Source organism: Passer montanus, unplaced genomic scaffold (genome assembly GCF_014805655.1).
Source record: "Passer montanus isolate IOZ18808 unplaced genomic scaffold, ASM1480565v1 scaffold28, whole genome shotgun sequence".
Taxonomy (NCBI): Eukaryota; Metazoa; Chordata; class Aves; order Passeriformes; family Passeridae; genus Passer; species Passer montanus.
This window is the reverse complement of record NW_024367483.1, coordinates 6,333,888-6,360,543: the sequence shown is the minus strand read 5'-3', so window position 1 is coordinate 6,360,543 and position 26,656 is coordinate 6,333,888. Positions and strand designations below refer to the sequence as shown.

General features: G+C 35.7%; 2 long non-coding RNA genes across 2 annotated transcripts; both read left to right on the top strand.

Moving 5' to 3' along the window:
* The first annotated feature begins 541 nt into the window (after positions 1-541).
* On the top strand, positions 542-2,385 carry LOC120504074. The gene is made up of 3 exons (XR_005627925.1): positions 542-670; positions 769-813; positions 2,328-2,385. It is a non-coding gene; the product is annotated as an uncharacterized LOC120504074 (long non-coding RNA).
* An 18,943-nt stretch (positions 2,386-21,328) lies between these two features.
* LOC120504073 lies at positions 21,329-24,028 on the top strand. The gene is made up of 3 exons (XR_005627924.1): positions 21,329-21,465; positions 22,645-22,768; positions 23,962-24,028. It is a non-coding gene; the product is annotated as an uncharacterized LOC120504073 (long non-coding RNA).
* Positions 24,029-26,656: the final 2,628 nt, after the last annotated feature.

The following is a 26,656-nucleotide window of genomic DNA, read 5'->3' as shown; positions in this document are numbered from 1 at the left end:
GTGAAGCTTTACAAGAGAACTCCTTAAGCCCTTACACAACCAAAAAAACACCCCTGATTAAAAAAAAACACAAAAAAAACCCCAAAAAAACCTGCTTTTCCTACTGGCAATTTGTACTGATGATGAGATGTCCTTCAGTGAGCTTTACAAGAGAACTCCTTAAGCCCTTACACAACCAAAAAAACCACCCCTGATTAAAAAAAAAACACAACAACAAAAAAAACAAACCTGCTTTTCCTACTGGCAATTCGTACTGATGATGAGACTTGACAGCTTGGGAAGGTGAAGGGAGTTCTTGGGAAATCAAGAACTGAAACTCCAACTTGCATGTGAGGTGATTTTCACTGTGGTTTTAAAAGTGACTAAAAGTGCTCTTGATTTTTAGGAAAGGAATGGAGGCATCCCAAATAGTGCATGATAGCTGGAGGTTAATAAAAAAAAAAGAAGAAACATGTGGAGTCCAAAATCAGTCTGGAGACCGATCTCTGGTGGGCAGGGAGCCTATTGGACTGCCTGCTCACTGAGGTCACACTTCAGCAGGGAGAGAGAGAGATCACAGGCTGAGGAGATGAATTATGACTGCTGAGAGCCAAACATGATCTCTCTGGGCTTCAGCAGGAAAACTGAACAGTGAGGAGCACTGACAAGCTGAATCCCAGAGTCTGAGGAGGTAAGGAATGATGATGTCCAGACCAAGAAAGGAAATGCAGCATGATGTGAAACCCATGGTAATTGAGACACAAATAAGTTTCCTTTCTAAACCCACAGATGCAATAAATGATGAAAACACTAATCCTAATGATGGCTTCTGCAGTGAGTATTTTGTATTTGAGGGGGAAAATAACAATTTTCTGTGTTTTGAGACAAATCTCCAAGTTAGTAAATGGGGAATAATCACAGCACTTCAGTGCATTACGTATAAGTTATATTTAGGATCTGTGTTGTGTGTAGAACCATGACTGAAGACTTTAAATAGCAGAGCCTCCTCAGAAAAGAAATGTTAATAGAAATATTTTGATCAATCAAGTTTCTATTTATTTTGTAAGTAATGTAAATATAGTTCCTACACACTTGCTGAATTTGAAGCTTCTGCCTGTATAACTATGTAAAAGTTATTTTTGCAATCTTCTCAGTGAGTAGTCTTGGAAAAGATATTATTTCACTTTCCTCCTTCACCTGCACAAATCCAGTGAAGTTAGGTCAACTAAAATAAAGCATGTATGTATAATTAATACTACCCTTGATATTATAGCACTTATGCCTGAAGTTCAACCTGAATACAAGAATTTTGGCAGCTAAACTAAAATAATTGAAATGAAAAAGAAAAATTAGACATAATGATTGGCATATTCTCTATTGCAAAAGAAGACTAGTAAAATTCTTACATTTTAATTAGCAAAACTTCTTTTTCAAAACTTTTCGAATTTGAATTTTACTGGGGCTTTCAGCAGCGAGGTAAATGTGTTTTAATGAAGACCATATCTGCCTATTTTAAAAGCTTCAGATAGACAGATTAGGTAGAGTCAAGGTTTCTGGAGGTGATGAAATGATTGATGAATAAAGCAGGTGGGAAATCCTTGAAGTAACTGTTAAACAAAAGTCTACAATAAAACCTGAAATCTCCATTTGAATAGAAATTTTGGCAGAAGAGGAAAAAGCTTTATGGAAAGTCAGGTTTTCACTGTTTTACAATGAATTTTACAGGAACAGCTGTTCTGTTTTGATGTATAACTGGAGAGTGCTGTTATCAATGCTGATACTCCCATTGCTTGCTGAAACAACACTAAAAATATTTTGCTGTTTTTGTTGGTTTTCAGGTTCTTCGAATGTACATTTTCTTTCTACTAATTGAAACCTAAAACTTCATTTCATTCTTTGAAATGAAATTTTAATGGCTCTAGGGGGAAAAAATGGCTTCAGTTTTTAGTGGGGAGGTTAACATCTTGCCCCATGTGTCAGCAATAGCATCTGGAAACTGTTTTGATGTATAACTGGAGAGTGCTGTTATCAATGCTGATACTCCCATTGCTTGCTGAAACAACACTAAAAATATTTTGCTGTTTTTGTTGGTTTTCAGGTTCTTCGAATGTACATTTTCTTTCTACTAATGGAAACCTAAAACTTCATTTCATTCTTTAAATGAAATTTTAATGGCTCTAGGGGAGTTTTGAGTGGGGAGGTTTACATCTTGTCCCATGTGTCAGCAATAGCATCTGGAATGAGAAAATAGCATCTTGACTCTGCTTGAGCAGGGAGGTTGGCCCAGACAACCCATTGTGGTCCCTTTCAACCTGACCCATTCTGTGATTTGTTTTCCATGCTGAAAGTTCTGCAACAGGGCTGCTGTCAAATCAGCTGAATCCCAGCTGGGGTAAAACATCCTTGCTCACACCATTTCATGGGAACTCCTTGGAGGCCTCCATAGGTATTTTTGATGTGGATGGTATGTATTATTATTTATGTAGCATTGCCCAATAGCTGGTTGTGGATGAAAGTATCCCTTGGAGAGGCAGATGTTTTGAAAAGCTAGATTTACATGTAAGATACAGAAGTATATTTGGTACAAGGGCTCCCCATCTAATCTTGCCTAGAACAGATTAATCTTTGTCATTCTCAGGCTTCAGTTGAGTTTACAGACACCAGAAATAAACTTGCAAAGACTGAAAATTATTAAAGCTTTAATTTGTACTTTGGTACAATATACACAGTGAAGCCTTTTTTTGGTTGCTTTATTTTTTTAAATAAAATTTTCCATCAGTTGATTCAATTTAAGCAGAATTTCCACCTTGAACCTAGTAGGATTTGCTCACTTCAGCAATTAAACATTTTTCAGTAAACAACTATAAAAAGAAACTTAACAATGTATCTGGGAGTTATCTGAGATCTGCAGGCTTCTAGACTCAAGCTTGTAGGGTTAAATGTTTTGCTTAAATCCATTAAAATGCTTAATCACACAGTTTATTTCTGAACACTAAGTAGTTTCAATTAATATACATTAATGGAGTATTGCATTTCTTAATAACTTGGATGGCTCAGGAGTGCATGGCACATACCAGCCTCTAATCACCTACAAATTTCTAGAACCTGAAAGAATAACTGAAACAAAGCAACATAATGAGCTAGGCTTTGTTTTATTCAGTTCATTGTTATGACCAAACTTCTATTGGATTTTCATGTAGATTGCCTCAGTCTGCATTTGCATTACAAATTTTTATTCTTGTTGGTGTTAAATAGATATATAATCCTCACATGACTGTAACAATGAGCTTACAGGCTCACTTATTTTATTTTATAATTCAGTTTTGTAGTGGAACAAAAAGCAAATATTTTGCTATAATGGTTATGCTAATTGACTTTTAATGTTGTTTTATTTTCCAGCTCCTCACCAGCAGTCTCCCAAGTTTAATAAAGCTCAAACATTTAATTTTATTGCCTTGGAGTATTGATTATCTGTTTAACACAAAGAACAATGTGATCTGTTGTCTTTGCCTTGCTGATTATCTGAATTATCTTGAAGAAATAAGAGATGTGCATGAGGAGAATCTCACACAGTAAAAAAAGTCACTTGTATGTGTTACTCATGGCTATTGTACCAAAACCAAAAGCCTTTAATCTCAGACTCACAAGGGAAAGAAATTTTATTGTTTCACAACTGAACTCAATATTCCCTCAGGCATTGCACCACCATCTACGTTTCTTTCTTGATTTTTATTGCCAACATAAGCTTATTTAAAAGAATGAATAGCATACTGTTGAGTTTGAGACAAATACTTAAATTATACTTAAACATCCTACTAGATTTATTAGAGAAGGTATTTTTTTCAATCTTAGAGGTTAAATTGTTGAGAAAAACAACATGTGTTTCAAAGAAATAACAAAGAAAAATAAGAACAATTGAAGACTGCGTCCATTCTACTAGTATGAAATATTTTTCACTTATCATGATGTGCCTATGAAAACTTGGAGAGAGGGGAGACCAAAATAAGCAATTCACAAGATAGAATGAGTAACTCTTGAGATATCATAATCAAAGAAAACCATGTTTTTCAACACTTTGGAGTGCAGCATTTCATGGCAACTGTCAACATTTGTGTGACTGTATTTTCACTCTTTGTTAATCACATGCTTGGAAAGAACTAGTCATTTCTGTCAAATGTATGGAATTTGTCTTTATTTCACAGTGAATTCTTTTGAAAACTGCCACAATGTTGACTGTGCTGCATCGGTTTTCTGTTTGTGAAGTAGAACAAATTCCAGGTGTTGTGGCAGCAGATGTTTGGGTCTCAGTGTGTTCATAGGAGCTGACATCCTAGTGAATCACCAAGTGTGATCTTGTGCTTGGTCAGCTGGAACAAACCACAAGTGGTTCTTGCTGCTTTTATTTTAAGTGTATCACATCTTGGGCCTCCAAATTTTTTTGAGAAGTGTGTAACAGGCTTAACAAGGACTCCTCATCTGTTTAACACTGTTACTGGGTACATCCATTGAATTCATTGGAGAGAGGAGAACAAATCACCTAGGATATTTCTTTTGAGAAAGTAAATGAAGGTAGATGTGTACAGAAGGTGTTGGTTGTTATTGGGATCTCTAGGTTAAGAAAATCTGTGTTTGCTTTTATATGACCTGCAATATCAATATATGCTGTTCAGCCAGAACAATGTTGAAGAATGACTGAAATGCAGTTTTAGCAGTTGTAGAGCTTCTAGAGTTAAGAAAAGGGAAGTGTTATCAATTCCCTTTTAAAAATCCCTTCCTCTCAGTTAAATTTTACATTTGCAATCCTACTGTCAGGAGAATGGAATACAGAACTATGGAATTGTTTGTGTTGGAAGGGACATTTAAAGGCCATTTAGTCTAACTGCCCCTGTGATGAGCAGGGACTTCAATTGGATCAGGTTGCTCAGAAGCCCATCCCCCCTAACCTTGAGTGTGTCCAAGGATGGGGAATCTGCAGCCTGCTCCTGGCCTCACCAGATATATGTTAACCTATATATGAAAAAAAGAATGTGGTTCGGATTTGGACTGCTCTCCCCTTGGCTACCCCTACTTTTTTCTTATCACAAAAAAGAAATTTTTCAGCAGAGAGCATTAGTTAAGACTGTGGTGTTTTCTAAGTCTGAAATGGGCTCTGTACTTTAATTTTGTGATAACTTTATGACCAGTTCTAATAAAGGCTACTACTTCCTGGAAAATATAACTTTAAAATTCGATGTTGGCACCCTCTTTATAAAAAGTTTGGCATTTGGTTTGTCTCTTAGATTTGTGGAGAAATTATAAAAATACCTAGAACTCCATCTCTTAGTGTTCAAATTCAGGGATAGTGGACCAATTTTCTTCCTCAGCCAAGCTTATTTTTTTGACCAGGAGACCATCTCAGTCAGGAGAGCCTTTGGATTGTTTTACCTCCATAATCTCCCTTCAGAAATCATTCTTTGCAACTCTTTTGTGAGCCAGAAATGTGAATGTGCATGACGTATTAGGTAATTATTATAAAGACCATTTGATTGTTTAAGAAATTTATTAGAGGGAATTTTTCCATAACCTTTTGACCTACATGCAAATATTTTCAATGTTTCTTACTCCATTCTACTTAAAAATTAGATAGTGCAATGATTTATTGATCATTTTTATATCTTGGAGGCTATATAAACTTTTCTTTTGAAAGGTGACATTTAAACATGGAAAACATGCCATTTTGTGAGGATTTTACTTGGTTGGGTTTTTTTCTGCTTGTTTGTTTTTTGGGGGTTTTTTTTGTTTGTTGTTGGTTTTGGTGGGTTGATTTGTTTTCCCTAGAGAAAAATCTTTTATCAACTCTTGCAAAGTTTTTATGTTGCATAGAAGTTGAATTGAGAACGACTTGGTTGCATTACTTCTTGATATTCAGACATATATCTGTGCAATTTTTTTTGTGAAAGCTACTGTTCTTGGTAAAATATGTTAAAAATATTTCAGGAAATAATGTTCTTTATGTGTGTTACCTCTGGGCTTAGTAGGAGCCAAAATATCCTGAAGTGAATAGTTTCCTCCTTGGGACAACAGACAAATCAGTAAGACACTGATTGCAACTATTGATTTGAATTGCTTTCACTGGGTTATTGTATTGTAATAGTCTTCATATATAAATGTTGCAAATACACAAAAGAAAATTGGATTTTGGTCATTTACAATTGCTTTTTGCAAGAAAAATATGTTAGAAACTTGAGTAAAAATAAGTTGATATAAAATATATTTAATATTAAGAGTTCAAGCCATTTTTTGTAGCTTAATATTGACTATTATTTTCTTGTACTTTGGATCTAATAGTTATTGTATATTTTCACACTAATTTAACATTTATTGTAAGGCAAAATAAATACAAATGTATTTGGGCTGAAAAGAAGAAAATATTTCAGTGTAAGAGTATTTAGGCTGCTTTAGAAGTTAGAACTTATAAATTTTAATGGAGTATTTACTGGGCCACCAAAAGCATCTTTGTTTTCTCAGTGTCAGCTGCAGTAACATCTTTAGATTTTTCTAACTAATATGTATAAATTATTTTAAGGTGGCCCATAAGACTGAAACAAAATAAGCTATAGCACTGTGTGACAAAGCTGTCCATAAAACACCTGCAAAACCAGAAGATTTGATCTTAAGAATTTGCATTTTTTCACCCTGTGAGATTTGGCTAATGGCAACTATCTCCTGGAGGAGACTGTGCTGTTAAGAAAGCTTTCTGCCTGTCTGTTACATGGGCTTAGCTGTCGATGTGAATCTGTGTTGCTCCTGCCGTCCCTCCATCCTTCCACCCCTGTGGCAACTCTTCTTTCACATTTCTGTGGCACTGTGAAGTGTTTGGGAGGAAGATGCAAAATACAGAGCAGAACTGCCAAGCATCATTGTCATGGCAGGAGTGTGAATGTCCAGCACCCTCCCAGACAAATGTGCTGTGGCTGGTGTTGGGTTTCTCTGTCCCTTTTTAATCAGGTGCTGTCAGAAGTTGAGAGGTGAAGGTGAGGGTAGGAAGAAGAAAGGTGTGAGGTCCAGATCTCTTCTCCTTGTCACTCCAAGGCAGAGAAATGCAAAAATTATGCAAAAGGATCATGGATAAGGTGAAAAAAAACCTGGGTGATGGCTTAGAAGTCAAAGGAGGTCTCCTTCTTTTTCAGTGAACACAGAGACACTACAACAGATTTCCCTGAGCACTTGGTGGATGTCCCATTGTTTGATGTGCTCATGGACAGGACAGGTTTGTAGGGGCTCTGAGCAACCTGGTCTAGTGAGAGTTGTCCCTGCCCATGGCAAGGGGTTGGAATTAGATGATCTTGAAAGCCTCTTCCAACTCAAGCCATTCCATGATTCTAAATGAGCAGCACAGTTAAGAGCGTGCTCTGACGCGAGCATTGGGTGCATTCTTGTCCCTCACTCTGAGCTCAAGGCAAGTTTGGCACCACAAGCCCTGGGGACATGGAGGCTGGTGCCTGCTTGAGGGACCTTCAGGGAGTGTAGGATATGGGTGTGGTGAGCCCAGGCTTTGAGAAAGCTTTCATGACCTCTCCTTGCTTTGGACACATCAGCCGTTTGGGACATTTCTGGAAATCTGAGCTGCCTTCTGGATGTGGCCTGACTGCTTTAAGAAGCACAGGAACAAAAATCACCCCCTATGTTGAGTTGGAAAGGATAGGCTATTTCTTAAATGTAAAGAAGGTGAAAATATGGTAATTTATACTTGTTCAATTCATTTTATGCAGTCTCTTGTGATTCCTGTGTGTGCAGTGTTAATTAGAAAATTTTTGCTATCTTTTACCAGAAGTTTCAGAAAAACTTATAGAAACGGTGTTGTTTTACTCCACTGGGAATCTGAATGAAAGAGTGATTCAATGACTTTTTTGAGTTCATCAAAGGCAGAGACAGAAATAAACTTGTGTTTATGAGACCTCGACCTTTATTTACTAGATCACAGCACTATCAGATATATCTTTAAATTCAGAGATATGGTTCCTTTCAATTCATTTTATGCAGTCTCTTGTGATTCCTGTGTGTGCAGTGTTAATTAGAAAATTTTTGCTATCTTTTACCAGAAGTTTCAGAAAAACTTATAGAAATGGTGTTGTTTTACTCCACTGGGAATCTGAATGAAAGAGTGATTCAATGACTTTTTTGAGTTCATCAAAGGCAGAGACAGAAATAAACTTGTGTTTATGAGACCTCGACCTTTATTTACTAGATCACAGCACTATCAGAAATGTTTAAGTTCTGAGATATGATTCCCATTACAATGTTAATTCAAATATTTCTATAAACTCTCCCATTTACAGGTACACTAGGAAAAGGATATTAGTTAGGATGGTCTGGTATTCTCTCAGGTATAGCCTACAAGTGCTGCAGTCCTTCTTTTGTTTCATCATATTTTTACTAGCTGTGGAAAATAATTTTTAGTGGAATGCTTAATATAGTGAGCTTTATTTATCTGGTTGGTGGAATTACTTTAAAAATGAATTTTGTGATGGTATTAAACTATAAATCATATCTTTAAACAGGTCAGGCTTGTCTTGTTGTGTTTTTGTGGATTCACAGTTTAAATTCAGGGCTTATTCTCACTTGCTCTTGCACACACACTTTTTCTCTCTGTTCTTTGTGGGATTCTAAAATCTGGAAAAAACAAACGTGATTGCTTTGCAGATTAAAACAAAATTGGTTATCTCATGAAATAAATAGAGAACCAAGCTTGGCATTTTTATTCTTGGAAGGATGAGATTTGAATTGATATTGATCAGAAAAAAAACAAAAAACTATAAGCTCCAACTTATTTACTGAGGCTTTGTAAACAATTTAGATCTGTAACAGACTCTTAACAGAAAAATCTGTTTGCTGAAAGCCATTGGCTTTGTTAAATTTGTAGTGCTCTGAACTTTTTAAATTATTATTGGTAAATTTAGAATTGTGATTCTTATTCAATTAAACCAAGCAACCCCCCAAAAAAGGAGCATTTGTGGGTAGAGACAATAAGAACAGTTCAATAAAAATACTCATGATGATAATAATAGTAATAAAAAGGAGGGGAGGAGAGAGATAAAGTGCAATAAAGACAAGTGGTGCACAATACAGCTGCTCACCACCCAGTGACAGATGCCCAGCCTGTCCTTGGGCAGTGATTAGCCCTTCACAGACAGTTTTCCCCAGTTTGTACACGGGATATGATATTCCCTGGTATGGAATATCCCTTTGGCCAGTTCAGCTCAGCTGTCCTGACCGTGCTCCTTCCCAAATCGTTGTGCCCCTCCTCACAGGCAGAGCCTGAGACACAGAATAGTTCTTGACTTTGGGCAAACACTGCTCAGCACCAACCAAACCATCGGTGTGTGATCAACATGATTCTCACACTGAATCCACAGCTCAGCTCTCTGTCAGCTACCAGGGAAAAAATTAACTCTATCCCAGTAGAAAAACATGCCTTAAAGCTAAAATTGGAACTATCTATTTCTGAAGTTAGGATTATGGGATTATATTGTTAGGTAGGTTGTCTTTTTTTTTGATTCTCACACTGAATCCACAGCTCAGCTCTCTGCCAGCTACCAAGGAGAAAATTAACTCCATCCCAGTAGAAAACACAGCATGCCTTAAAGTTAAAATTGGAACTATCTATTTCTGAAGTTAGGATTATGGGATTATACTGTTAGGTAGGTTGTCTTTTTTTTTTTTTTTCTGAAGGCTAAAACTTGGAAAAATTTGTGATGTGCATGATCTTCCTGGAAGGTGACTGTTTCTCCACATTCTGTGGGATAACTGGGTTTATTTCTGTTCTGGAACCTCTTGCCCTGAAGAACAGCAGGTGATCAGTATGCTCTGAAGCAGCTGCTGGCACTTTTGGAAGGTGTTAATGCCCTTTGCTGCTAAGCTATCACATGTTAGTGACACTTTCAAAGAGTAGTTCTTTAAATATTTTTATCCTGAAGGGTTATTGTGATATTGACCCCGTTGCATGTAAAAAAAAATCAACAAAAAACCTAAAAATAACTCACTCTTACAAGGGGTCTGAAAGATCTGATATTGGTTTAACATCCTTGTTGACTAAAAAGACTCCCCACATTGCTCAGATTTTGATGGCTAGAATGTTTCTGCTAGGATAGCTATAGAAGGTTTGTCTTGGGCACCTATGACTTTCTCTTTCCATTTTAATCAATACAGGTTTTTTTTTACCTAAAAATTGAATGCCTTTCAATAATTTTAGAACGTTAATAATCGTTTAGTTTTAGTCTGTATGAAAAGCAATCTAAACATTTCATTGTTTTGGTTGCAGTGTCTATTTTTATTCTAAATTGGCTTTCTGTAGTACTTATAGAAATGTAGAAAGAAGCTCCCAGAGGGAACCTTTTAGTTTTGAAAAAGGTAGGGATTTCAGTATATATATCTTTGCTTTTAAAAGCTGCCTCTCCATTTTTATTTTTAATTTTTTTTCTCCATGTGATTCATCTCACTGTTTATTTTTTTCATCCTGCCTTACTTTGCCTTTTTGCTGTGCTACTAATCCACTGTGTGTATTAAGACTCCCTTTTCCTTCCTCTGAAGCATCTGGAGTAGATTAGTGTGAAGGTCAGGCTGGTAAAGTGTGTGAATTTCTGCTCTGCCTAAAATACAGGCAGAGAATTAATTTTCATCAGTGATTCTCTTTGCAATATATAAACCTCAGCGCCTTTTAGCATGTCATTGCTCTATTAGTGTGCAAGTTTTTAGGTATGTATACCTTTATAAAAAACAGATAAGCACCCAAGGTGCAAGATATAGTGGTTTTTGCTGAAGACTCCAAATTTTGGCTTAGAATTTTCCTGAAATAAGGAACAAACAAGGGAAGAAGGAAAGGAGATGTAAAAAAGACTTACTAAATTTGTCAGTTTTGAGTTTTGTAGGGCTTAGGTGAGTTATTTAAGACTTCTCATTGTCAGTAACACAGAGGGATTTGTCCTGAACCTGCTCTATGATTATTTATGCAGAAATGTAGATTGCTGGGCTTTGGAGACATTCTGCCCTTGTCCTTGCATGTTTTTGTTTCCATGGATACAGACAGTTACCTCAAAGGTCCAGATATATTATAAGGCCCAATTTGATGGACTCCAAAATTATAATTTTGAACTAAAATGACCTTGATATAATGGAGCTCTCCTCAACAGGCACAGTGAAGTTTGAGCTGTTATTCATCTGAGGGTGTGAACTACACTATTGCAAAGATATACTGATCCAAATGCATGGTGATGAGGATTTTATGACCCACTCATTTCTTTAATATCTTAAGTAGGATGAGGCAATTGGCTGACTAATGAGATCTTAATGGGTGTAGTGGTCTGAGTGAGGGGAGTATATAACTGTCTTCATTTAGGCTGAATCTGTCCTGCTTAGAAATTGACTGTCCTGAGAATTTTTCTTGTAATACTGCAGAACTGGTACGGAGAAGATTACTGGTGCATGTAATGGTTAGAAAAGGGGCAAAGACAGCAACAGAGAAATTAATCTTAGCAAACGTAGCATTGCTGGTGAAGTTTTTTGAGGGAACCTGCATAATTTCAGGAACCAGACAGAATTGTCTTTTGCTAAACCCCAGGATTTTAATCTCTCTGGCCTAATTAATAAATAATTTTCCTTAGATAAGCTGATAGCTTTCATTTTAAATTTGTATCAGAGGTGCAACAAAATGTAGGAGTACAGTGAAATAAATTTTTGTTACATGGGCTATTGTTTGTGTCCTCTATTTTTGTTTCAATTCACTCATATTTCTTCCTATCTTTTTTCTCCCCTAACTTCTAATAAGGCTTTTTACTTTTAGCTGATGTTCTTTTCTACTTAAAAGAATTGCTCTCTCTTTTCCCATGTTATCCATTTCCATCTGATTCTTCCAACTCTGTTAGCACACTAGCATAGTAGCTGACTCACAGTTTATATTTACTTTCATTTCCCTTTTGGTTTAAAATTGCCTTCACGGATGCCTCTTTTACTGCTGTGTGTTTGGAAGTTTAACATCCTCAGGTCAATTAGGTTTCTGAAATTTATGTTGCATTTGGTTGCAGCAGCAGTACTACAGTAGCTGTTATGCTCTACAAGATTTTGGCTGGAAGTTGCATCTTAGACCAACCAGCATAGTCTGGAAGGAAATCTGCAGCTTGTAGGGGTATGTGATCTTCCTGTCTGAGAGAGAAACAGCAATCATTAAAACCAAATACTTCTTGAAAACAATTATTCTAACTTAATTAGCTGTGTTACTTAGACCATGGGAAAACAGATAACTGGGATCTACAAGGAGGTGTTAACCATGTCTTTGCCTATTTTCCTGACTTAGGGAGATAGTGATTTTTTCTATCTCCCTACCGTTTGTGGGAGGCTGTTGGTTAATAGGGAACTGCAGTGTTTCATAAAGGCAGTGCTTCTATGGAGTTCTTAACTGTGAGTATCCTCTAGTGTTATGGATTGCAGTTTCTAGTTTTTATCTGAATTAGATCATCTTTCCCAGGCTTTTGGGGAGCCTCTCTGGAGGGGAGGAGGAATCAGAGCTGACTCAGGATAAATGCCCTGCCCTGGATACATGTGCCCTTCATCCACTGTCTTTGCAAGGTCACTGTGAGGCTGTTGATCCACACAAACTGAGGAGCACTATTGGTGCTTTGGGTAGTGTACCCTGCATTTTGGAAAGGGTGTGGACAGGGTATGGAGTGATTTTTTCCACTGTGAGTTGCATCTTCCATGAGTGTCTAGATTTGTGCTTTTTTCCCCTTGGTGTAAGCAGGTCATGTTTGATGCATATAATGTAGTCAGGGAGTGCAATGATAAAAAGGGCTGCTTGAAAGGTAGGAGCTTCTGGGAAATATCTTTTAAGGTTAAAAGTTCTCCTAGCGCAGGCTGTAAGTTTTCAAATGTTGTATTTTTGTGAATAAAAATTGTCAATAGGAGGTGTTTTCCAAGAATACTGCTCCAGCCAAGTTAAAAATCTTTTTAGGTAGCTGAGTGGTATCGCATCTGTCCTTCTCAGAAGATATGCTGGTGTTTAAAGGGGTGTCTCATATCAATGAATATTTTTTATCTCTATTCTTAATAATTAATTAATGATGACTGATTAGAACAACTGCTACTTTGACAGTAATAGTATCAACAAGTAATAATTCTTGTTCACAATACTTGTGTTGAATTCTTTTTCATCTGGCTGGAAAGATTGTTTGAGGTAGAAATTAGTCTGGGAGAACTCGACTATTTTCTGCTGCATCTTGTCATCTGGAGAGGACAAGAATCCTAACACAGGCTCAAGATTCCTCAGTCTCCTGAGGGATTTTTTAATGTCTTTAGAATGACAGCTTGAGTATAGACCACTGGTACACAGGAGGGATAGAGATATAAAACTTTGTAAAAGTTTGTTGTAGTGAATAAGCTCAGAGCTGCTTGTCAGCCTCATTGATGTATTCTTTCCAGTTCATGATTTCTATCTCCTTTCTTTTGTTTGCCAGTTTAATTGCTATTTGATGGTTATGGACAGCATGGATTTTTCCTCTCTGAAAGATAACAACACTTTTCTCTTCTACAGCATTTTCTGCTCTCTAGTCAGAAAACATCCTTCAGATGGACTGACTAATATATAGAGTTAAACTTAATTAATCTTTTGCAATTTGTCTGCATCTTTGAAATTTTCTCAGTTTTAAATCTGAAGAGCTTTTTTACTTGAAAGTCTATTTTCTTTTCATGATAATGGCTCTTTTTCTATAAGTCTTGAGTGGGAATTTGCCTCTCAGGCAGCAGCAGAGATGGAGGTGAAGTTGGTAGTATGCTTTCTGTCTGATTACATATTAGCTGAAGTGCATAAACCAGTCTTTAGAGTGGACTTGCAATTAGAGTCCTCCTCTTTCAATAAGATAAATGTCTTAATCATGAAAATAAAAGGTTGTAGGTTGTTTTCTCTGCAGTAAGGTCAGGCTCTTTGTTGCTATGAGGCCATGATCACTACAACTGAAGTCCAGAGAACAGAGTAGGAGAATAAGGACCACAAGGGCTATAATTATGCATTTTGGTAATTCTTTTCTCTATGAAAAATTACCAAGTTTTGTATTGTAACTGCAAGCACACATTAGGACATCTGGAGGAACAGCAGCCACTTGAAGAAGACCAAGATGGACATCAACACTAATTTTCCTGGAGATAGCTACAAATATTGCTGCTGATAGTATTTTGCATCAGAAAGAGCAAGTCCCACTCTGTTATCGGCAGTGGAGAAAAGAATAGCAGTAAAAACAAGAACAAATTAAAGGAAATGGATTTACTGTGGCTGCTAAACAGGTGGGAATACAAGAGTTTGACAAGGGTTTGTGTTCCTTTGATCGCAAGGACATTAATGTGCAGAGCAAGCAGTTAAGGACAGCTATCCACCAGGAGAGAGAATTGTCTTGTTTTTCATGTATTTTAGGCCACTTACAATAACCTTTGCTGCTTGTGTGGTGTTTTATTTGCCTTCAAACCTTCCCACCAGCCTGCAACACAATCTCTTTGGGGAGTACTACAGATCCTTCTGCTTTATGATGGATTTCAAAACTGGAAGATATGTTCCTTTTTCCTGGAATAATAGATTAAGAGTTAGAAGTATTATTTTTCTTCAGGACTTATATTGTTTATAGCTTTACCTCTAATTACCTGTTTAAAATTATTTGTATGTATCTCTAGGATATATGACTGGTCTGGTCCCACTATTGTTATTGTGAGGTTGCTGTAATCTTCCAATCCATTTTTGTTTTGGCACTCAGTTTGTAGCTCTATTTAGCCTGTCAAACCTTTTGACAGCAACTCTAAGCATTTGCCAAGCTGCCTATCTTTAATTTGAGGAAGGAAACACTGATAGAGATGATTTTCTCTGCAAGTGTTAATGATTTTCTTGAGAAGGACAAGTTCCAGACAATGACTCATGCATGCCTTTGGGAAGCAGTCTATACATCCAATTAACCAACAGGAGTTACTGCTTTATCAGGAACAGGATGAACTCTAATGCTTCAAAACACTGTTTATGGAATTTTTCTTTGATTTGAGTGAGCAATAATCTTTAATTTATGTAATAGTACGCATACTACTATGGTGTGGCAAATTAAATGTGTCATCTTGATGTAGATAAATTTCTTTCATGTTAAGAGCCTTGATGTAGTTGATGTAAACTAGTTTTTATTCAATGGAGTTAATTTATACTGGTTCCAGATCTGGTCAATTATATTCTGCTTATGTCACCTTGAAAGAGGAAAATAACAAGGACTAAATTAATAACCTTGTGTCTCATTAAGTAAAGCAGCAAACATAAAAAAGTTCATCAAATAATAATTCTATTTATCTAAGCAACTTGTCTCTGGTCGAAGATACAGCTAGAATGCATAGAGAATTGACCAGAAAGGAAAACAAATTATAAAGAGGGCAAGTGCAGCATAACCTCAAGAATGTGTTAGAATTCATTCAAACTCACTGTTTGCTGTTATGGGGGAATGCCTTCATTTTTACTTCACTTGAAGAAATAGAGTGCCTGAGACAACTAAGCCAAAGGAAAAACCTCTCGTATTAACAAATAGATATTGAAATCATAACATAAAACAACTTCTGTACGTTTTTGGTAGTGTGGTTACCCTTGTCACTCATAATATGTCCATATTGATAGACTGATATAGTAAGTAATGTGGACTGGAATGGGCATTTTTTAATCACAGATGATGAGAAGGTCATGTGGCATTGGAGATTTGCCAACATATGATCATTTGAGGTGTTTGAGATGATAAACCTAAATGCTTTTGTGAATAAGACTAGGATTAATTAAGGGTTGAAATTTGAGCATATTATCATATTTTATTGGGTTGTCTTGATATAGGCAAATATGCAAACAATATTTTTTTTCCTCTACCTTGTAGGAAGATACAGTATTTTCTGTTTTTTGACTGAGTTTCATCATTGTATTTCTCCTCTGCCTAATGTCTGTAACAAAAAAAGTAACATTGAATTAGAAGTAGTTATTGAGAAACACAAATTAGCTAATTTCTAGAATTATAACCTGGTTATTTTGTGGTTAGTGTTCTTCCTTGTAGATGTGAATTACAACTTATGTTTGCACACATGACATTGTAGTTGATGTTCAACAGTGTTTCTTCAGCACATCTCGCTGTGCTGCCAGAGCTGGAATTTTTGGTAGACAGGGCTGCTCTAAATCATCCTGAATTATTCTAAACTTTTCCTTTTGTCTACTTGATTATATATTCAGGAAATAACATAGTAGAGAATTAAATACATTTTCTAAGTTATTTAAAACTGAGGTTTGACTTAATAAAGTGGCCAAGGTTTCCAAGACCGTTTCATCTATGGCACAGATGTGCCTATATCCTGTATCTGCCAATATCCTCTATCTATTTGCTAATCATAAAGTTCATTTGTATTTCAGTGGCTAATCTTTTTATCTAAATAGATACACTGTCCAAGTCAGTATCCTTCAGAGTTTGATCCCAAATCCTCTCTACCTGCCATCACTCTAAGCCTAAATGGTGAGTTTATTACTGTTGTTAATTCCTGGACTTACTTTTTCTCACTAGTATGTGATCTTTTATAGTATTTTTGTTCTCCCTTATTTCTTAAATAAATGGATAGCTTTTACTACTGCAGATGAAATGATCCAATAATATCTGTCTGTAGTGATCTGAATAATGAGCAAATGATACTTTTAATACAGGTAGCTTTGCTTTTGAGCTTCTATTCAAACTAAGTGGAGTATTAAATTAGACAATGATTGAATTTTGGGAAAAGCATTGTACCAGCTACATTTTAAACTGGCTTTTAATAATGTATTTCTAGTGGAACTTCTGAAGAGCTGTTTAATGTTTTTTGAATGGCCATAGACACATTGAATGTCATTTTACGCTGTTTATAGTGGTGAAATTCTCAATATTGCTTTGTAGATAAAATGTGTACCTTTGATTTGAGTTCACTTTGTACATCATGTGCCATAATCTCTTCTGGAGTACAGCTCAAAAGGCCCTGACCTGTGCATAAGATTGCAGAAACCTCATTTTTATTTGTCTTTATTTTTTTGGCATTTTTCCTTTTTTTTGGTTTAAAGATAGAGGCAAATTTTTCCATCTGTATAGCTTGAAATCTTTTTCTTAAGAGTGTGGATTCCTTATTTTTTACTAGCGCGCTAATGGTTCCTGAAATAACTTCAAGTATTTTCCTGATTAAAGTCTCTCACACCTTAGAGAAAAAGGAAGTTGTCTGGGATCACAAGTCATCTACTACAACATTGAATGGAAACTGCTTGTGGAGATGATTTGGTTAGGTGGGGTTTTGTTTTTTGGTTTGTTTGGTTTTTGTTTTCTTTTTTTTTTTGGTTTGTGGGTTTAGTTTTTTTTGTTTTCTTGGTTTTTGTTTTGTTGGTTTTTTTCGATTTTTTTATTTTGTTTTTAATTTTGGCTTTTTTGTTTTGGGTTTTCTTTGTTTTTTTAAAATTTTTGTTTATTTGGGTTTTTTTTGTTTTTTGTCTTTTTATTTTTTTCTTTGTTTTGGTGTTTTGATTTTGGTTTTTTTATTTTTTTTATTTTGGGTTTTTTGTTTTGTTGAGTTTTTTGTTGTTTTGGGGGTTTTTTGGTTGAATTTTTTTGGGTTTTGGTTTGGGGTTTTTTTTGTTTTGGTTTGGTGGGGTTTTTTTTGTGTTTTGTTTTTGGTTTATTTTGCTTGTTTTGGTTTTTGTTTTTTTGTTTGTTTGTTTCTTTATGGGTTTTTTTTTTACCCTAAGCAGATATGGAAAAATTTCAAAGCAGGAATTTAGGGCTTGGGATTTTTTTCAAATGGGGAGACTGAGGCTTGAGGAAGCTTGGGGACTGGCCCACTGCCACCAGTCACGTCAGTCACTGGTAACAGCACTGACAGAGGTGTTGCACTCAAGACAAGGCATTAGCTTGGCTAGAATGCCTTTGAGCTGAAAGGTGTCTGCAGCTTGAATGAGAGTTGACTCCTCTCATTTTCTTCTTCAGAGAAATTATTAATGATCTTATTCAGCCTGCTGTCTTGCTAATATCAAGGATCAATAAAAATATGTAGTCTTATACATTCATCATCCTTCTTGAGATAGACACGGTGTTTGATGAAAGCAAAAAGGTTTACGGACAGCTGGAGTATGCCAGTTTTGAGAAGGATGATAGGGTGCAATACAGATGGATGTAGAAAAAAACCCCAAAGGGTAAATAAGGGATTGCTAAAATACAGCAGCAGGATAGGATGAAAGCAAGTGCAAGTATGTGAGTCCATCTGGAGTCAAATCTCCTGAACTGTTTACTATAAACTGTTAATATAGCTGTAAATATTATTGATAAACCAAATTGGAACTCTGGTAAACAGGATCCTGAAAATTTAAAGAGGTTATTGTCTAGAATATGAAAGCTAGAAATGCCCTTCTAAATTAAAGTAGTGTCATATTTGTCATTAAAAAATGAGACATTATTTTTACTCCCACTTGCATGACGAGTGGATGGAAAAGATCAGCAGTAAGCAGCAAAAGCTTGTGGGGAAAAATGACCAATGTCACCTTTCAAGCCACAAAAGCTGCAGCAACTGAATTTTTATGTTGCTTCCCAGCTCCCCACAATGACTTACAGTTAACATTTGCAGCAGTGGCTGCTGAGAGCTAAAGGCTTACTCAGCAGAAGTTACCTAAGGTGAACACGCAGTGCTCGCTCGTATGGGGTCAGCGTGAGATGAAAACGCTTCACACCCCACCACCATCAATATTGCCAGATAGGGAGGGCACCCACATGATAACAGGGCTGGCTGTGACCTTGGTGGATGTGACAAACACCCCACATTACAGCAGTTCACAAGTGGCAATAAGTAATAGGGCTCGCAGAGGTGGCCATCAAATATAAGTAATTAACTGGAGCAATGCAGAGAGAATGCATGAGCCTGGGAAATGGTCCAAGGGAGAAATATAAAAAATACCCAGCCAAATCAGGGGAAAAAGGCAGTTTTGTTTTAAGACAAGAGACTTATGAAGGTTGCTGATAGTGTCCTGGGCTGGCTGGGAAGTGGAGATAAGTTGGATGAATGCTATATAAAAAAATAAATACCTTGCATGCTTTGGATAGTATCACATTGGCAGAATTGGTATTTTCTTTCCTGTTCACAAATGATACATACAGCAAACTAATACATATCCCATGGGAGGGGGGAGGGAAGGATATGTCCAAACTGGGGCTTAAAACATAAATACATCCAGGGCCAGCATCCTGGACTTAAAGTAAAACATTATTGCATTCATTTTAAATAATTTTTTTTTTTTTTCTCATTCTCACCCATGTGAAGGGAAAGAGATGAGACTTGAAAACATCTCCAGCATGTAACAGAAGTAGTGGTGCCTTCCTGAGTCAGCAGCTGAGAAGTGTGGGGGAAAAAAATGAAATTAGAAGAGATTATTGCAGTGCAAAGGTGTGTCAGAACTACAGGTCACACAGAAAGAATTAGTCCTGCAGAGGCATTTCTACCAATGAAGTGTGTCCTGTGGATTTCTCAAGCATGTACACTGTTATTAAAAGTATAAATTCAGAAGAAAGCCATTTTAGCTAGCTTTGTCTCTAAGCATCCATCACTTTCTAAAGATTTGGAATCTTGTGTGATGGAAGTTCAACCTTCAAAATGCTTCAGTCTCTCACTATAAGAAGACAGTGCCATCTTACAAGTATCAAAATCTTTCTTTTTTGCAGCAGCAGCAGATCAAACTTTATTATCTATTTTCATCATATCCTGCTCTTCACCTTTTCTAAAAACTGGATGTTACTAAGTAGACAATATTTGAGGTTTCCTGTGGCAGGGAAGAGCCACACGTTACAAGCCTTTAAAATCCAAGACTTTATGCCTCCATTTTGTGTAACCTCTGGAGAACACTTGAGTTGAAAAATTGAAGAAAAATATAGCAATCTCTTTTTCCCCCTTGTGCTTTACAGGTATGGCTGCAAAATAGAGCATTTGGGCAATCAAAGTTTGGGACAAATGATAAGAATGTTCAAATACAAGAAAAAAAGAAAAATATTTACAAATCAATGATCTACTTAGAACTATCTCATTTTTATAGTGGACAGCAAGCCCACTATTGTGTGCAGAGAGAAATCTTACTGAACTCTTGCTCTGCTTTTCTAGGAATTCCATAACTGGACATAGAAGCAGGCAATATTCCCTCCCCTTCATGTCTTCCCCTTTCAATTTAATAAGCTGGGGCAGTCTTAAACAGGTGCCATGGAAAAGAAACAACAATTGTTTAAGATTGTCCTGTGGCTCATATCAAAGGTGCTTCTGAAACTACATGACAAGCAGAGAGGTTTGAGCAAGAGACAGAAATAGAACTTCCTCAGAGGCTGTGATTGCAGAGAGATGACCCAGGGAACACTTGGTCAGGTCATAATCATAAAGAACTGGTTTCCTTAACAGGGGTGGTGAGCCTTTTCTTTTGTACTAGATTTTTTCTTTTAATGAGCTGTGGGTTTGAAGGTGTTCCACTTTTGCAAATTGCCCAAATTCCTCAAGTGCTCAGTACTCAAAGTGAAAATTCTCTTTAAAAATAGCTGTTTTCTCTGAAGATAAACCAGTTGAGTCCCCTTGAAAATCAAGCCCAGGCCCTTGCAAAAAGGACAATTTTATCTTACTTGCAATAGCAGCACAATGACTTCAAATAGCACAAAAGAGTAGAACTTGATGTCTTCAGCCTGGTGTATTCCAGAGTTTCTTAAAGAAATGAAGAACAATAGTAGGGAGGTTGCCTATGAATAGGTCTGAGAACAATTGAGAAGTGGAAATAATTGATTGACTTGGAAATCTTCAATTTTGGTTTTTCTGTACGTTAAAAGACCATGGGTTAAAAAAAAATTAATATGCATTGTTGAATAATTTTGACTACTGGCTGTTTGAAGATGCCTTATCAACAGGTCAGATGCTTGTTGTGGTACCTAAATCCTGCAGTGGACAATAACTATCAAAATTGCTAGAGGATTTAAAAATACAATTTCAAAGGACTCTAGAAAGTTAGATGTTTATAGGCATTTCTATGCTTTTGAAAATCTGCTCCTGAATACTACTGTTAAGAGATGTATAGAGCACCTAAATAAATAAATTATATGCAATTTTAAGGTAAAGTCAATAAATAATTCTAGAGTGCTATCTATCAAATTATTGATGTAGATATATCTTTTGATTGAATGTTCTTCTGTAGCTACAAACTCTTGTTCTCATGCTGTTTTTTCAAGAATGTACCATATTTGATGATAATAAGTAAGCTTCTATTTTCTTGAAAACACTCCTAGCTGGAAATCCCATTGAAAACAGTGTAGTTGACCTTGTTCACATCATCTATGGAATCATGCCTCTTCTTAGGTATAGAAACTGTCTGGTCATGTTGAATACTATTCTGGTAAAAATCTGTGGGAAACTTTGGAATTGTCATGGAAACCTTTCAACTGAGAGCTGGTAAGTTTGCTCCAAGCACACGATTTTTACTGGCTGCCTTTAATTCCTGAATTTCTGATGCTTTTTTCATTTAATCCAGTTCCCTAAAATATAAGCTTCCCTAAATGATTAGACTTTTGTGGATGGATGCATACGGTTCTTTCCAAGACAGGCACCTTTTCAGAAGAGAGAAGACACTGTTTTGGGATGAAACCACCCAGAACAGTTGCTAGAACATATTTCCATCCACAGCTGATGGCCAGCTGGCAGTGCCTCTTTGCTGGCTGCAGATACTTGCCAGAACTAAATGTGGTTTTGTCCTCCCTGCCTTCCAATTTTCTTCTTTACATTTTAATATTCCCTTTGTTTCTAATGTTTCACAATCATCTACCCTGTGACCCTTTGTAAGGCAGATATAAGGATATACAACCTTTTTCTTTAATATATAATAGTATGTAATATTGGGGCCAAACAAGTATTCCTCAACTAGATTGGAAGATAAAAATTCAATATTTTACACACAGTTTTGCATTCCTTTATATTCAATTCATTATATGTTTTGTGATGAAGCTGCTGCTGAAATGTATATCAACTATTTCTCTAACTAATATTCTGTTTATATTAATGGTAATTTTAGAATGTATTACCTATCTCTTGACAGTTCTTGGGGGCATAATATATATTCAATTTACAGAGCTCATGATATTTTCAGGATGCAGAACAGTGCCACTAGCATTAGTTAGAGCAAGAAGTAAAAAGCATTTTAAAAAACTATTCAAACCAGATTTTTTTCCCCCCTATGGTTAAAAAACAGGAGTTTGGCTGTTGGTAGGAACTACAATTTTACAAGTTTTGAAGGGAAGTAAGAGTTAGTACAGACTGACATTGGGTAATTTTACATGTTTTTGGCGTTTGTTCCAAGTATTTCAATTTAAAAAAGCCTAAATAGCATTGCTGTACTAAATAGAAATTCTTCATAATGCACAAAAGTGCAGTTGCACTTCATATGCATGTTATATTTTGTATTAAATGTAAAATTATGCAATGAATTATGCGTATTGTTTTGGCAAATTATGGGTTTGTTTTGTTTTTGCAATGCACTATCTGATGAAAATTTGAGTGGAAGTTTTCCATGTATTAGATGATATTTCCCCTGATAATATTTTTATCAATCTAACTTATTAATATTTTTCTTTACAGTCTGGTGCCTCATTATCATTAATGTTTATATACAGCAGGAATAAAAAAGCCTTAAGAAGAGCATCTTAGAAAAACTCTAGGAAACTGTTGACATCCTTTTTGCTTCATATAGAGTTATGTACAGGTACTTGCTCTATTTTCTTGATTTTTTGTTTTTCTTGGCAGGACTTTATCTTTCCTATGCACTCATAAAACTATACAGTTGAAAATAACTGAAAATTAAACAACAGTTTCTATGAAGAAGCTCACTGTATTTTCTATTAAAAAATTGGACTGTGCTTTCTTGTACTATAGAACTCTTAAAAAGGGACATTTTTCAATAAATATTATGGAAAGTTAACAAATACTGCAGTGTACTGAACCTTGTCTTTGAAACATATTTCTTTTAACCTTTTAAATCAGTGGAAGCATCTTTTTTCAGATAAATCTACTGAAATTTATTACAGAAAGCTGAACAGAAAATGGCAGAACTGTCTCATGCAAACTAGCTGTAGCACAACTGTACTCTTAAAAAAACGTTTTAAATTTCATGTTAACTCCATAGAAATAATCATAAAATCAATGCAGTGTTAGTTCTGGAAATTTCTGAGGCTGGTCACTGTTAAATATTTCTTCTTAAATAAACACTTTGAACAGTTTTTTGCTAAGTGCTCAGTGTTCAAATCCCTTTCTGTATGGTATAATAATTTATGTTCTCCAAATGTTATCTAGATTGGAAATATAGATATCAGGCATGGTGTGGTACTTTAAGTAACATTCACTGTCTAAATGTAAATTTGGGAAGTAGTTTGCAGACATTAATATTTTACAAAAATTTTTTTACTTGCAGGTTATTAAGTCTGAGACACATTAAAGATGTGAGTTTTAAATGATTGTTCTATAAAATTTTATCCATGGCTCTGTAGATGAGTTTGGAGATGTCGTACATGCAAAAAGAGAAGCTAAGGTTGTTAGACTGTTGGGGCCACTGAAGTGAAAATAAAAGTGGCAAAAAGGGGAATATTGAATCTGAAACTTGAATTCAGCAGGGCAATGTGATTTCTTCTGATGGGTATAGGGAGGTAATAATCCTAAAAAAACTCCTCTGTGCATGAATAAAGAGGTTTCAAAAAGTAGTAATGATGAGTGAGGAGAAAGAGGAGAGGAAGCAAGGTTATTAAGAAACTAATTATAAATTAGCAGCAAAGATTGTTATCAATGTGCCACAACAAAAGAGAAGAGATAATTCAAATTATGATAGTGAAGAAAAGGTCAAGGTTTCCTCCTCTCCCACAGTGCATCTCCTACAAGCCTTGTTCTTTTTCCTGTCCCTTGCAGGTTTGTTGGAAGTGCAGCCTTTGTTTGTCCTGGTCTGGAGGCTACTGACAAAGATCCTTTCTGTCCCTAGCCTTCTTTGGCCTGTGTTTGCAGAGGTCTGGCACTGTAAGGCATAATATACACCTAACTGGCAAAAATTTCCATTTTTTGGATTGACTCTTTTGGGATTTTGGATTCATAAATTCTTATTATAAGAGATAAAGATAAAAGAAAAATTTAATTATAAGATAATCAAATTATAAGAGATATTATGAAACTGAATATGGGTTCTTGAGTGGTGACCGTGGAGCAATGACATGGGAGATGGAATACAGAGGGGGCAGAGTATCAAACTTGGTGTAGTCAGCCCCTGAACAGTTTAAAAGTGGCAGATAAGAGAAAAACAGGGACCAAATCAAACTGGTGGTGTAAACACACATAGAGGCATTCCAAGTTTCCTCTCTAGTCCTGCATAATGTCTAGCTCCAAATATTTACCTGTGCTTTCCTACAGGCTTGTAAATTTTTGATACTCATTGGTGAGGGTATGGAACAGGTTCTTTCTGAGAAAGATGAAAATAATGATAAATGTTTGAAATATGGATAAAAGAAAGCATTCACTTCAAAGACTTCACACTGTATTATTGAAATTAATGCTAAGGTTTATTCAGTTCTCACTCGTTATATTTGTCTTGTGTTGAGTAGTGATGATTACACGACATTGATGCATGAACTAATATTCTAATAGATTTTTAATTGAACTGAGGGAAATACTTGTGGGGTCAAAGTTTTTAATGAATGAGCAGATTAAATGTCCCATGAAAGGTACCATATGGTTTTTTAAAATCTGAAAATTAGTTGCAAAGTCACAGTTAATTTAATTATATGGCCTCTCTGTCTTGGGATAATGAAGTAGACTGAGAGTTATAATAGAGAATGAAACCTTTGCTATTGCGAGACCTTTTAAAAAAGAAATGTTTGGATAACTGCTTTTAAATTACTCTGCTCATATTTATGAGTGTGTTGTTTTAAAGATAATATATTTAGGTCATAACACAATGGTGATTGGTGTGTCATCTTCTCTGCTGTACCTCCTTGCTGTGCCAGTGTCACTCCTTATGCACGCACATTTTGCTCACAGTACAGCAAATATTTTGGGCCACTTACAAGTTTCTTAGTTTTAAGTACACTGACCTGCACTTTTGACAAGTATACACTGACTTTTACAGAAAATCCTTGTAATGAAACCTCTCCTTTGAATATACCTGCAGCTATCATTAAAATGGTTTGAAAACAACTTATGTATACTAAACCTCAGAATTTTACACAGTCTTTCTTGACCAACAATGCATTATGGTAGTCCTTCTGGATCTCTATTTGATTTATGCTCATACTTGTTGAAATTTTCAGATGCCTCTTCTTCTTACCAATGCAGTGTTATTTACTAGTTCTGGTCACTACCAACATTTTTTTTTAAATGTAATTTCTTGACCCGCACTGGTTTTCTTCTTCCCAGGTGAATGATAAATAAAGTCAAGTCTTTGATTCATTAATTTGAATACTTATGAAGATCATGGACCAAAGTTTATCTTGTCTTGAAGACAACATAGAACTTGTGTAAAGAATTAAATGAGATTGTTCACAGAAATCGTTCTCTACCCCAGTGAATATTCTGCTTTTAATGAAGCAGAGAATTCAGAAGTCTATTCAGCAGAAAAGTCAGTTATTGGTTAGAAATAAGGGTGGTTCTGATTTCATTTTCTCAGATGTAGTGTAAAAAAGTTCTTTTAAATGTAAATTTCTTTTTATTCTGGTCAAGTATCTTTCTTGAAGATGTACACTCAAGATGCAAAGACATGAAATCAACTTCCACGATGTCTGGAAAAAAGTAGCCTCAGAAATCTTATTAATAATTGTTAAATAAATAAATATGCAGAAATAGAAAATTAATTGATTAGAGTTATTGAATGAGTAATCTATTTTTTAAAAAATCAATAAAAGTAAATGGAAAAAAAGTCAAATTTCACTGATCAGCAAGAACTAAATTATTTTCTTTACTAACAGCTCAATGATGTGTGCATCTTTTCAAATAGATTGATCAGAGACTTTAAGTATCCATTCTGTCGTCTTATACCAAAATGAAATAATAGGGAAACGTCAGAAGTTGTCAGAAGAAGTAGAAAGAAACCCTGGTTTGAAATAGTGAATACCCAGAGAAAACTGGAATAGATAACCTGAGTCATTGTTAAAAGAGATTTAATTATTTTCTTTTCCTTGTCTCCTCTATTTTCAGGGGCATAGGTGTTTCTACAGACCTGTGATATTGTCTTGTACTTAACTATTTCCTCCTCAAACCTATTCGCCTTTCTTTTTCAAATGACCAGTTTTGAATACTTTCATTCACAAGTGTTCATGGTAGGGTAATATAGTGAATCTTTTTGATTACATTTGTGGTGAAATATTTCCCAGTTCTTGTCATATTATTAAAATATGCAGCACAGGACTTTGATGACATAAAGGGAACTACATACGCAAACAATTTTTTGCTGATCTAAATGACTGTGCTACTGAGTATTAAAAGTGTGTTTTATAGGAGATAAAGGATTTGGAGTGCTCCTCTGTGCAAAATACTTTTGTTAGATAGGAAACACTTCTTTGCCTCCAAAAATTTCATGCTGAAGAGAGGATTTGCAGACAGATTGATTAGCATAGGAGAA